At 47.5% G+C, this 12606-nt stretch overlaps 1 protein-coding gene across 5 annotated transcripts in view; it reads left to right on the top strand.

The window, feature by feature from the left end:
• LOC124719965 (poly [ADP-ribose] polymerase tankyrase-1-like) overlaps window positions 1-12606 on the top strand; it is a 106559-nt gene that overhangs the window by 29104 nt on the left and 64849 nt on the right. Inside the window, exon 1 of one of the 5 annotated variants that reach the window (XM_047245182.1) lies at window positions 3565-3675. The exons of the other annotated variants lie outside the window; for them this stretch is intronic. The gene's annotated coding sequence lies outside the window, so the exon portion shown is untranslated. Of the gene's footprint in view, window positions 1-3564; window positions 3676-12606 lie in introns of those variants that run through there. 5 annotated transcript variants of the gene reach the window in all.

The following is a 12606-nucleotide window of genomic DNA, read 5'->3' as shown; positions in this document are numbered from 1 at the left end:
CCTATTTATTCACTTAAAGTGGGACTAAAACTTCCTGGTACCAGTACATCCTGTGAAGTTGGTAGACAGGATTTGACTTCTGAATTCGTAGAATGCTGCACATAAGGCTCTCCTTACTCTAATTTAGTTCTGCTGTGGGGTTTTGGCCGCGCGTAGTTTTGCAGTGGAGCTGTGTTTGCCTCCTAACGCTGGTGCGGAGCCACGGCGCGTGTCGGCCCTCCTCCCTCACCACTCTGGCCGGCGCAGCCGTGCCGGAGCCGTGTCGCACAGTACTGCCGAACTCTGCCCACTGGAGCTCAAGACAGCCGCTGGTGGTATTTACATGCTGAGCCCCCACGTAACCTGCCGGCCTCTGTATGCGTATTTACAGCCGTACTGAGTGATGCTGAAAGATACAGTTACCAGTTTGATCTCTTGCTTCAGACGTTGTTGTGGAACACAACAGTGCAGTGATACTTCAGAGGTGATTAATCTTCTACTTGTTGAACATTCTACTTTACTAAAGTAAATAGTCAGCATCAAGGCTCGTCTGATGGACCCCGTACAACCACTCACACGAAGAAACATCCGTAGCTAAAGACAGGAAAGTCGCACGGGTCACACCAATACTCAAGAAAGGAAATAGGAGTAATGCGATGAAAGACAGCCTCACATCACTGGAATCAATCTGCAGAATAATTTCGGAAGATATACCCTGTTCGAAAATGAGTTACCTCAAAGAAAGCGATTTGTTCAGAAAAAATTTCTTGTGAAGCACAACTAGCTCTTTTTTCACACCAAATAATGAGCGTTGTCGACAGAGGATCTCAAATCTATTCCATATTTATGAATTTCGAGAAGGCTCATGACAGCGGTCCTCACATGCAACTTGTAATCGAACTGCGTGTCGCCGGCCTCTGTGGCCGATCGGTTCTAGGCACTTCAGTCCGGAACCGCGTTGCTGCTACGGTCGCAGGTTCGAATCCTGCATCGGGCACGGATGTGCGTGATGGCCTTAGGTTAGTTAGGTTTAAGTAGTTCTAAGTCTAGGGCACTGATGACCTCCGATGTTAAGTCCCATAGTGCTTAGAGGCATTTGAACCATTTGAAACGGCGTGTCCAGGGAGTGCCTTCCCAGTTGTGCGACTGGATTCGTCATTTCCTCGCAGAAAGGTCGCAGTTCGTAGTCATTCGAGGAAAGTCATCGAGTAAAACAGAAGGTGCATCTATGGTGCTCCGAGGAAGTGTTGAAGGTCCTCTGCCGTTCCTGACGTACGTAATTGCTTTACTAGATAATCTGAGCAGCCATTTTAGACTGTATAAAATGATGACATTTACCGGCAGGTAAGGTCAGCAGAACATCGAAACCAAATGCAAAATGATTTGGAGACGGTGACTTGTTTGTACGGATACTGGCAACTGATCCTACATAATGACATGTTAAGCTATATGCAAAACCGACTGAAATTACCATTACGGACAACTTAAATTTGAAAGAACACACAGAAAATGTTGTTGTGAAGGCGAAGCAAAGAGCGCATTTTATTGGCAGAACACTTAGTAGATACAATAGAGCTACTGGAGAGACGGCCGACACCACGCTACTAAATTGGTGATCCCTTGACGTGTCCTCGTTCGGAATGTTTGCTGTGGAGAAGGGGTGCTTACCAGATGCGATTGACTGAGAACATCGAAAAAGTCCAAAGGAGGACAGTTTGTTTTGTTTTATTACTAAGTAGGGGAGAAAGTGCCACGGATATGACACGCGAGTTGCGATGACAATAAGTGAAAGGCCATGTCGTCGGGGCGAGATCTTTTCACGAAATTTCAGTCACCAGTTTTGTCCTGCCAATACCAGAATATTTCGCTGCATGGAGTGAAAAGACCATCGCAATAAAACAAGAGAATTAAAGTTGTCGTGGAACGTCTTGAAGTGTGCATTTCTCTCGTGCGCTCTTGGGAAAGTATAACGGGAAAGAATTAGTCGCAGGGTAATTCGATGAACCTTCTGCCAGGCTCTTAAGAGTGAATCGCGCCGTAATCATGTACACGGTGAAAACGTTGTGTGGCATTAATTATATGAATGATTCATCTGGAAAACTTTGTTGCATATTGCATGGTGAAATGTAAGTAAGTTCTTGATGCGAAATTGGACGAGAAGCGTATCTATATTTTAGGGGTATCTTCGATGTACATCACCTGCGGAAGTACGCAGTCTCAGAATTGATTGGGGTGAAAGTCTGTCTACTTGATATGAGAATAAGGAGCTGATTTTTTATCTTTTTATTAATCAAATTTTTATTTGATGTTATCTTTGTAGCAGTTTATCGTCGGCCGAGAACGAGTGGCAGCAAAGCTATATACTCGAACCAACAACGATAGTGAATAATAATGAAGAATGCAAAAATAATTCCCAGGCCCGTCCTGTGCGGCCGCGGTCCAGCAGATACCGCCACGTTCTGACACAACACGGCGGGGCGCGGATTTCTGAGCGGGAAAGCAACTGCTGGGAGAGAACCCACGACCCCTTACGTCGGTCCAGTAGTCAGGACTCTGTAGAGGACACGGCAGTCAGATACTGTCTCAACACGAGCAGAGGTCAGTGGGAAGGTCTTGAAAAAAGTGTAGTAATTGGTGTGGTAGGGTCTTCTCTCGCATTATGAGATGCAGTACCCACCCTTTACATGACGAATAGTACAGTGTTTCCAGTTGATGCAAAAGTTTATGAACGTGGCTTTTCTGGAACGAAATTTTTCAGACAGGAGTGTACAAAACTACTATGACGTCAACAGTTTTGTGCGGTGATCCACAGTGTTGGCCTTACACTGAAGCGGCGGAAACTAAACTTTGTATTTGACCCTAAAGTAACTGCAGCTTACGGGGATGACGTTTTGGTATTGCGTTATTTTGCGCCGTTGTATTGTAAGAAATTCCGCAGGTATATCGAGTGTTCGGTGGACTTTTTTGCTTTGCACGTAAGTTTCAATACAAAGTGAGCAAATGTGGTACCAAAGCGTGGATAGTATGAAACCGGATACGGCGACTGCTCAGTGTGTTCCGCCTCAGCCAGTCACAGCACAGATGACACTCTCTTATTACGAACTGTTAAAAATTACTACCGCTTACTGCAAAAACTGCTGCTGCAAAATAAACATTTCGACCGTCGTACTTGGCGCAGTACATAGGAGCAGACAGAAAATTTTAAGCTCTTGCATGGACACCAGGGCAGCAGGCAGTCAACTGAAACACTATAAGATGAATGGCCAGATCATGCGAATTAATTACGTTATGTACTTGTGACCTATGAGCTTCTCGGTTAAGACTGAAATCAAAATAACTACGGAAAATACAGGCGATGACGTAGGGAGAAGCGAGCGACGGAGTTGTTTATTCGTTAGGCAGCGTTCTGTCGCAGTAAGCGTTGCGTGTGCTCGCTTCTCGGAAAAAGCAATGAAACGCTGCCACGAAGCGCCAAGGTCGTGGCTTGCGGCTTTCGTTGCTGCCGGCGGAGGGGGGGTCACGTGACCTGAGAGCCGCTGCCCCTGTGGGACAGCGAGGCGGCGCTCAGTCGCTTTCCCACGGCAGGGCGGCCGAGTGTGCGTGTGGGCGCAGCAGCAGGCGGGGACGGCGCGCAGTCGCCCCGTGCTGTCTGAAGAGTGCAAGATTTGTTTGCAAAAAATGTTGCAACTGATGCCGGTACTAATAGTTGAATTCAGTATAAATAGCGGCAAAGTACAGACAGCTGTTACAATTGACAGTATGTACTCAGTTTAATCTCAAAACAAACAAATTTTTTCGTTGTAGTGATCTGAAAAGGCAGGAACATGCATTCCACATCTCATTTAGGTAGAACAAACTCAGCTTGCTACTAACTGACAGAATAGAAATGAAAGAAAATCACTTGTTACCTCAGACACGGCCTCTCGCGAAACAAATTTTATTGCACGCAACTTCCTGGCAGATTAAAACTGTGTGCCGGGCCGAGAGTCGAGAACTCGGGTCATTTGCCTTTCGCGGGCAAGTGCTCTGCTGCGGAAGTAGAGCTGTGAGGAGGTGTTTTGAGTTGTGCTTCGGTAGCTCAGGTAAGCCGGCACGGTAGCTCAGCGTGTTCGGTCAGAGAGCTGTTTAGCCTCTGCAATAAAAAAAACTGAGTCCAAGGATCAACAAACGAACCTGACCGAATGTCATGTGACGTAGTGACGTACACAACGATCAACAACGAACAAAATGCAAAAAAAAAGTGGTAGAGCACTTGCTCGCGAAAGGCAAAGGTCGGGAGTTCGAGCCTCGGTCGGGCACCCAGTTTTAATCTTCCAAGAAGTTCAATATCAGTGCACACTCCGCTGCAGAGCGAAAATTTCACTCTGGAAATTTTATTCCATGTTTAGAAGTGAAACTGTGGCTGAAAGTACTCTGGTGAAGTAAGTAGGATACTTCGGACTCCGTCTTGACTAAATAAAATTCGTTTCTATGGACAAGCCTACATGAAACTAGAAATGGCCCACGTCGTTTGTACAAGCCTCTTACAAATATCACGTAGGTGAACCTACGGCGTTAAGTAAGGCGCCTCAAACGACTTCTGGAGGCAACAAAAATTTTATTCTCAGTATTTCACGCTGTTATCGGGCGAATTTAAAAGTTATGTCGTAAACTGCTCGCTAAGAGGTACAAACTTGTGTTTAAAGCCCTCTTACAGCGAGACAAGTATTTCGCTGAACGAGACAGATACGGAGACTGCCATCGCATGTCGTGGAGCCCAAATAACCCACGATACGTTCATCCATTGTCTGGGAATGACACCACTTGGCAACTTGCAACAAAGTTTGAACATTATCTCAAACCTTCACAAAAGTTTCTCTCGCTTCCATGCATAACGTCAAATATTCGAGACAGTGGCGCATTTGTAAAGTAATAGATTACACGTGTAGTATAAGTGCGAGTTGTAGTCTTGACAGAATCGGGCGTGGCGTGGGGTTTATACTGGTTGTGAGACCTCTGCACTGTACCTCATGCCGCTGTAGGACTTTCAGCAAACTTGCAAGTCCAGCACCTAAGTCTGTATGTACGTGCCGGCAAGCCGCGTGGCAGTGTGTGGCAGAGGGTACTCTGGTACCACTGACTGCTCCCATCCGCCTTGGCTGTGCCGCTCGCGAGTGGTACGTGGCTGGCCGTGTGTAGGCTGCAGTTTCTCGAATTTTCTCGTCTCGCTCATTTCGCTGCAGGCCTGAAAGCGTCGAGGAGACACGCTTGCACTGCGGCACTGCGGTTTGTCGGCAGGAAGCGGGCGTCCGCGCGGTGGGTGCAGATAAGCGCGTGTCGCCAGTTCAGGGTCGGCAGCGGCGGGAGGTGACGTCACGCCGTCACGCTGGTGATAGTCGGCGGGGGTGGGCGGGAAGCCAGCGAGGCGCAGAGTAGAATGGCCTCGGTGCACGAAATACCCTCCACCACACACCGTAAAGTGGCCTTAGGTTTGAAGATGCAGGTAGTAACTCATTCCTGCTACATTATGCATCGCAATATTAGTTTTTAGTACTTCATGTTTAGATTTGATTGCTACGGGTAAAGGGCGATGTAACGAATTAACAATTATGCAGATGAGAGTATACCGGTACATTCGTAACAGGAAACACTGGGACCACTTAAAATTTACGGTTTACAGGTGGAACAACAGTTTCCTTCAGTTCGTATAAATAATATAATTGTTGACATGCTGGCGTACTTTGACAACACAAATTGTACGGTTTTGTGGTGAGTGTGGTTCGTCGATTGGCGTTCAGCGTCCTCCTTCCTGCTCCACGCTTCCGCAGTGCGTTCCTGCCGCCACCGAGTCCACGGCACTCCCACCAGAGCCCCGCTGGTGCCAGCCCGCCCTGCTGAGGAAGGGCCGTCTTTAGGCCTAGGCGCGACACGACGCTACAGCGCGACGCGCACGAATCACGCGTGGCGCGCGTGTCCAGCGCAGGTCGAGACGCGTGCACGTGTTTTGCACGCGCCGGCTGACGGCGCTCCACGCTGACAGAAACGAAGCGCGCGCACACTGAACTCTTTCTCAAACGATTTTACAGAAACTACTCAGTAACATTATTTCATTTTTTACTTGCTTGTAGCGTTATATGGCAGCTTCGTGGCCAAGTGCCCGTCATCTCGCTAATGGTCATACTTATTGCGGTATACACATTATAGTAAGACGCTACGCAAAATTCGAAAAGCCTGCAATGAAAAATAAGGGTCGCTACGATTTTGCGTTTGGTTACACCATATGTTGTTGCGTTTGAAATTTAGCCAACATGTTGAATTTTTGAAACTTCCTGGCAGATTACAACTGTGTGCCCGACCGAGACTCGAACTTGGGACCTTTGCCTTTCGCGGGCAAGTGTTCCACCATCAGAGCTACCGAAGCACGACTCACGCCCGGTACTCACAGCTTTACTTCTGCCAGAATCTCGTCTCCTACCTTCCAAACTTTACAGAAGCTCTCCTGCGAACCTTGCAGAACTAGCACTCCCGAAAGAAAGGATATAGCGGAGACATGGCTTAGCCACAGCCTGGGGGATGTTTCCAGAATAAGATTTTCACTCTGCAGCGGAGTGTGCGCAGAGCACTTGCCCACGAAAGGCAAAGGTCCCGAGTTCGAGTCTCGGTCGGGCACACAGTTTTAATCTGCCAGGAAGTTTCACACAAAAATTAATTGCCAATTCTGTTGGAGTTTTGGTCGAATGCCCGTAACCCATCGTATTTTTAACACTGAGCGACTGCAATGGAAACTTACCAAAGGATTTTATTCCTTCTCTTGTCTGAGCATTAGTAAAATAATGACGACCGTTCCTTCAGGCGGAATAACACGCACCTGCCGGATGCTGGTTACTCACCTACGGCTGGGCAAACTGTGTGATCGCGAATGAAATAGTTGTTACTGAGAAAAGGAAAGAATTGATCTGTCGCACAACACACTGGTCAGTGTATTGCCAGCAGCGGAGGATAATACGGGCGACAGGAATGCAGACGCTGGCCATGTGTGCCTGGTGAGCTGCAGTTAGAAGAACATTGTCATGAAAGTAGATCTCCGTTTGTCAGCAGTACATTTCAACAAATTAAATATATCTAAGCGCCACACTCTTTTAGGATATTCCTACTTTCGTAATAATACCATTTTTTCATTTGTATAATTAGTTTATTAATGCTGAATAATGCGCATGCAACAATTGCAATGCTGTTTCTCATCTTGGCGAGCCAATTGAAACATTGTTATTTCTGACTGCTTTTCGAGTGTTTCTAGCTTGCAGTGGACATGTAATGTCCACAGGTACATACTATAATGTCTCTTATTACACCTATATCCAAGTAACGACAGTCAAAGCTACGTACTTCATATCTTCGACGTTTTATCAGAAGCACAAAGAGGTCATACCTGTGGAAATAACGCCTTTTCGACTTCTTGCAGCAGATCGTAGAGATACGTCAGCATTACAGGCAGCAAGTAGATACCCTTATTTTAATTTCCTGCCTCGTTTCTAAATCACTTGATTTTATAATTGTTCCTTAGTTCCTTATTCGCTACTCTCAGGATGAATCGTCTGTCCCTTCTTACGACCTGAAAACATGGCGAGGCAGAAGATAATAATGCCAGTGGATAAGGGCTCACCAGTTACTGAACTGTCCATTGTTCTTGACAAAAGAAGAAACAAACCAAAAGAACTGTAGAGATATTTGCAACTGAAAACTATTATGGAGTAACGTAAATAGATGGAGCTCTTGAACGGCGAAAGACGAAACACTACTCAGTGTTAATAAAATTCGGTTTACCATAAGGCTGTATTTTTCGGACGGGCAATACTTCCACCGCCCATACGCGCCATGCCGGGGTGAGCACACGGCAGGACTGCCTTCCTCCCCCCCCCCCCCCTCACCACCACCCGCGGTGCTCGCGTGACGCGCGTCGCCAGAAACTGTGCCGCAACCACAACGCCGCGCGTCGCGTCCCAGTCGCGTCGCGTCGCAGTTTGCGCGGCCCCATTTGAACCTGAAGTTAAGAAAATGCGCGCTGCGCTGCGTCGCGCCACACGCGCTATATGCGTCTCAATTTGCGCCTAGCCTGGAACCCTAAAAATGAAGTGAACTGACCGGGAGATGATCCCGTTTGGGGTTGCTCGGCCGTTAGGAGAAAGACCACCTGTTTCACTCGAATTTGTCGGTTTGCGCGGCGGTGAAACCGACCGGCAATGATTGTGGCTGAACAAACACCGAGACCCGTAGAGAGGGAAAACACCGACTCGGTCGGGAATCGAACTTGGGACACTAACCACGAGACCATGGACTGCGGAAACTGCTGCACAAATCGTGAATGCCAGTCTCTGTAGGACACGCTGTGTCACATGCTGTGTGTTAAAGCGGTAACGGACGGCAGAATTTCGAAATATTGACAACGGGTATCAGATATGAGATGAACTACAGTGTCGCATTTTGTGTGTGTGTGTGTGTGTGTGTGTGTGTGTGTGTGTGTGGGAGGGGAGTGAAGATGTAAAAAAAACAAAACAGTGCATCAAGTAACGCAGACAAGTAGGAACAGAACGCCCATTCTGCTGCCTTTACTTGTGTAATGTCGCATTCAACATGCGTATCTGGTTCGGGAGCTTTCCTGCATAACAACAAATAATAAAATGAGAAATAAAATCTATGTAGCCAACGTCGAATTTTCTACCCAAATTGGAAGTTACTAAAAGTCCATGTCGATGAAACTTCTTTTCGTGTCGTCTGTGGCTGAAATAAATCCGATGCGATCCATGAGCGGTACGTGATGCCTGACTCCTTTTGGCGAGCCAGCTGACCGGCGCTGCGCATGCGCACAGGCTCCGCCCCCAGCACAGCCGGCTGCCCTGCCGCTCCCTCTGGGCTGACGCGATGCACGCCGTCTGACACTGCCGGAAAACCGTAACAGCAGTGCAGCGACGTTTTAGAGATCGTTAATCCCTGAAAGTTCTCTTGAGAAATGCTTGGAAAACTTGTTCTCTGCTCCAGATGCCACACATACACTCCTGGAAATTGAAATAAGAACACCGTGAATTTATTGTCCCAGGAAGGGGAAACTTTATTGACACATTTCTGGGGTCAGATACATCACATGATCACACTGACAGAACCACAGACACATAGACACAGGCAACAGAGCATGCACAATGTCGGCACTAGTACAGTGTATATCCACCTTTCGCAGCAATGCAGGCTGCTATTCTCCCATGGAGACGATTGTAGAGATGCTGGATGTAGTCCTGTGGGACGGCTTGCCATGCCATTTCCACCTGGCGCCTCAGTTGGACCAGCGTTCGTGCTGGACGTGCAGACCGCGTGAGACGACGCTTCATCCAGTCCCAAACATGCTCAGTGGGGGACAGATCCGGAGATCTTGCTGGCCAGGGTAGTTGACTTACACCTTCTAGAGCACGTTGGGTGGCACGGGATACATGCGGACGTGCATTGTCCTGTTGGAACAGCACGTTCCCTTGCCGGTCTAGGAATGGTAGAACGATGGGTTCGATGACGGTTTGGATGTACCGTGCACTATTCAGTGTCCCCTCGACGATCACCAGTGGTGTACGGCCAGTGTAGGAGATCGCTCCCCACACCATGATGGCGGGTGTTGGCCCTGTGTGCCTCGGTCGTATGCAGTCCTGATTGTGGTGCTCACCTGCACGGCGCCAAACACGCATACGACCATCATTGGCACCGAGGCAGAAGCGACTCTCATCGCTGAAGACGACACGTCCCCATTCGTCCCTCCATTCACGCCTGTCGCGACACCACTGGAGGCAGGCTGCACGATGTTGGGGCGTGAGCGGAAGACGGCCTAACGGTGTGCGGGACCGTAGCCCAGCTTCATGGAGACGGTTGCGAATGGTCCTCGCCGATACCCCAGGAGCAACAGTGTCCCTAATTTGCTGGGAAGTGGCGGTGCGGTCCCCTACGGCACTGCGTAGGATCCTACGGTCTTGGCGTGCATCCGTGCGTCGCTGCGGTCCGGTCCCAGGTCGACGGGCACGTGCACCTTCCGCCGACCACTGGCGACAACATCGATGTACTGTGGGGACCTCACGCCCCACGTGTTGAGCAATTCGGCGGTACGTCCTCCCGGCCTCCCGCATGCCCACTATACGCCCTCGCTCAAAGTCCGTCAACTGCACATACGGTTCACGTCCACGCTGTCGCGGCATGCTACCAGTGTTAAAGACTGCGATGGAGCTCCGTATGCCACGGCAAACAGGCGGACACTGACGACGGCGGTGCACAAATGCTGCGCAGCTAGCGCCATTCGACGGCCAACACCGCGGTTCCTGGTGTGTCCGCTGTGCCGTGCGTGTGGTCATTGCTTGTACAGCCCTCTCGCAGTGTCCGGAGCAAGTATGGTGGGTCTGACACACCGATGTCAATGTGTTCTTTTTTCCATTTCCAGGAGTGTAGTTCGGTTACGGTTCTTCACAGCGGTTGTATAACTGTGTTAGGTCACCCGAAATATACGCAGAATGACTGAACATGTGTCGAGGTGCGGCTTGCGCTAAACTGTAACTACGCAAGTTATAACGGAGCTGGACTTCCGTTTAATTAGGATGTTTACATGAGGCGTGCGCCTAATTTTCCCAGTTACTTTGGGAACGCGTATGTTCCGAGGAATAATGAAAATACGAAAAAATCCAGATACACTTGTAAACGAATTGTTACTGTGCGACTGGTTTTACACAGTAACGAAAGATAAAAGTATGGAATAAATAAACGGCATCAGCCATAAGCTTAGACGGAAAATAACTCGAGATCGGTCACCAGGTCAATTCGTGAGCAAAAATTACTGTATGATTATTAATTAATAATCTCTCTCCATAAAAGGGAATGTCCTGCCCGTCTGACCCATCATCGCCCAGCCCAAACCGAAACTGGAAATCTCCAGGAGGTGCGTGTAAGAAGATTGCGCGAAATTTCAACCATAAGGGGGTGAAATTGGGATGAAGGATTTTTGAGAAATGTCTCTATTAAGGTAATTTTGGAGCTAGAACTACAAAAACTAGTGTTTGATTTCTCAGTCAGAAAATAAAAAAATACGTGTTTGAGTGTTTCTCGAAATTCAACCCCTAAAGGAGTGGAATAGGGGATGAAAATTCTTAAGAAAATATTTCATTGCATTAAAAAGTTTCAAAGCTGCATTTATGAAAGTTGCTGTTTCACCTCTGGGTTAGGTATAAAGAAATATTTGTCACGGTATGAAACTTGTAACCTCCCCCGTGACATTTGAAAGACAATGTTTAAATATAAATGGAGCAAAGTGTAACCTCCCCACAAAAATGTTAAGTCAATTCAACAAAAAATGAATGAAATCTCAGCTGATATGAATTCAATAAAAAATGAAATCTCAGTGACAATGAAAACACAAATAGACCGAAATGTCGATCTTTAGGCCCTGATTAAACTCAAATTCTTACCTCAGTAATACTGCATCTGCTCTTATTTTTCGCATAGCTTGGAGGAAATGCATCGCAAATATATATATATATTTTTTTAATTTAAGGGAGACTTTTCTTTAAGGAAATGCAAGGAAAATATTATTTCAAAAAGGGATTCTTTGTTTTGTTAAAATGCTTGGTCTGAAAACAAAATTATTATTGGGGCGATTCTTGAACAAATTAATTACACTTAAGATCCATTACATTATCAGATGTGCGCAAAGCTGCTTCATTACCTTATTTAAAAAATTTACCTCGTCCTGAATCTCGACCATAGAGCCATGTCGACGCCCGCCGACTCCTCACACACAACTGCTAACTCGCAACAGCAACTACATGCTCTCGCGACTCGCTACGTACCACTACTGCCTCGCAGCAGAACTGAACTCTCGCGCGCTATTACTCTCTCGCAACTGCACTGACTACATGCTCTCTGGTCAGAGATTCTGTGGCTCGCCATCGCTGCCTATGAAACGTACGCGTTTCAAACTTGCTATGGAAATATCTGCAGAGCAACGCAAAAGGCACGATAAAGAAAAACTCTGGACTCCAGCTACCGGCATCGCATTTTGGTCAAAACTACATTCGGAAGAGACCATGCTTACACGGCCTTAATTAGCGTGAAAACCTGTAACGGTGTTGCAGTTTGTGCAAAACGTAAAAATCTGATTAAGTTAGTACAAAAAGGTTTCTGCCGGTCGTACAGACCACCCGATCGAAGCGGCAGTCCTTTCTGGACTGCAGTCACGAACCAATCAGGCGAGAACCGAACCAGGAGCTCAGACGTCGAAACACGATTAATACCACGAGAGAGAAAGTCGGTCGTCAGAAAACCAGGAGAACAGTTTGTGCCGAACATGCGTGTAAAAGTCGACGGTTTGCGAAACTGTTAGCGCATTGAACAACTTTGCGTTACCCACTGTGATGATAGGTGCTACCGATGTCATAAATGAAAATGTTCTCCTGATCTTACACCTCTGGACTACTTTCTGTGGGGTACGTTAAAGATGAATGTGTACCGTGATGTGCCTACAACCCCAGAGGATATGAAACAACGTATTGTGGCAGCCTGCGGCGGCATTACACCAGATGTACTGCGGCGTGTACGACATTCATTACGCCAGAGATTGCAATTGTGTGCAGC

Source organism: Schistocerca piceifrons, chromosome 11 (assembly GCF_021461385.2).
Source record: "Schistocerca piceifrons isolate TAMUIC-IGC-003096 chromosome 11, iqSchPice1.1, whole genome shotgun sequence".
NCBI lineage: Eukaryota > Metazoa > Arthropoda > Insecta > Orthoptera > Acrididae > Schistocerca > Schistocerca piceifrons.
The sequence above is the reverse complement of the archived record's forward strand: the minus strand, read 5'-3'. Positions and strand labels throughout refer to the sequence as shown.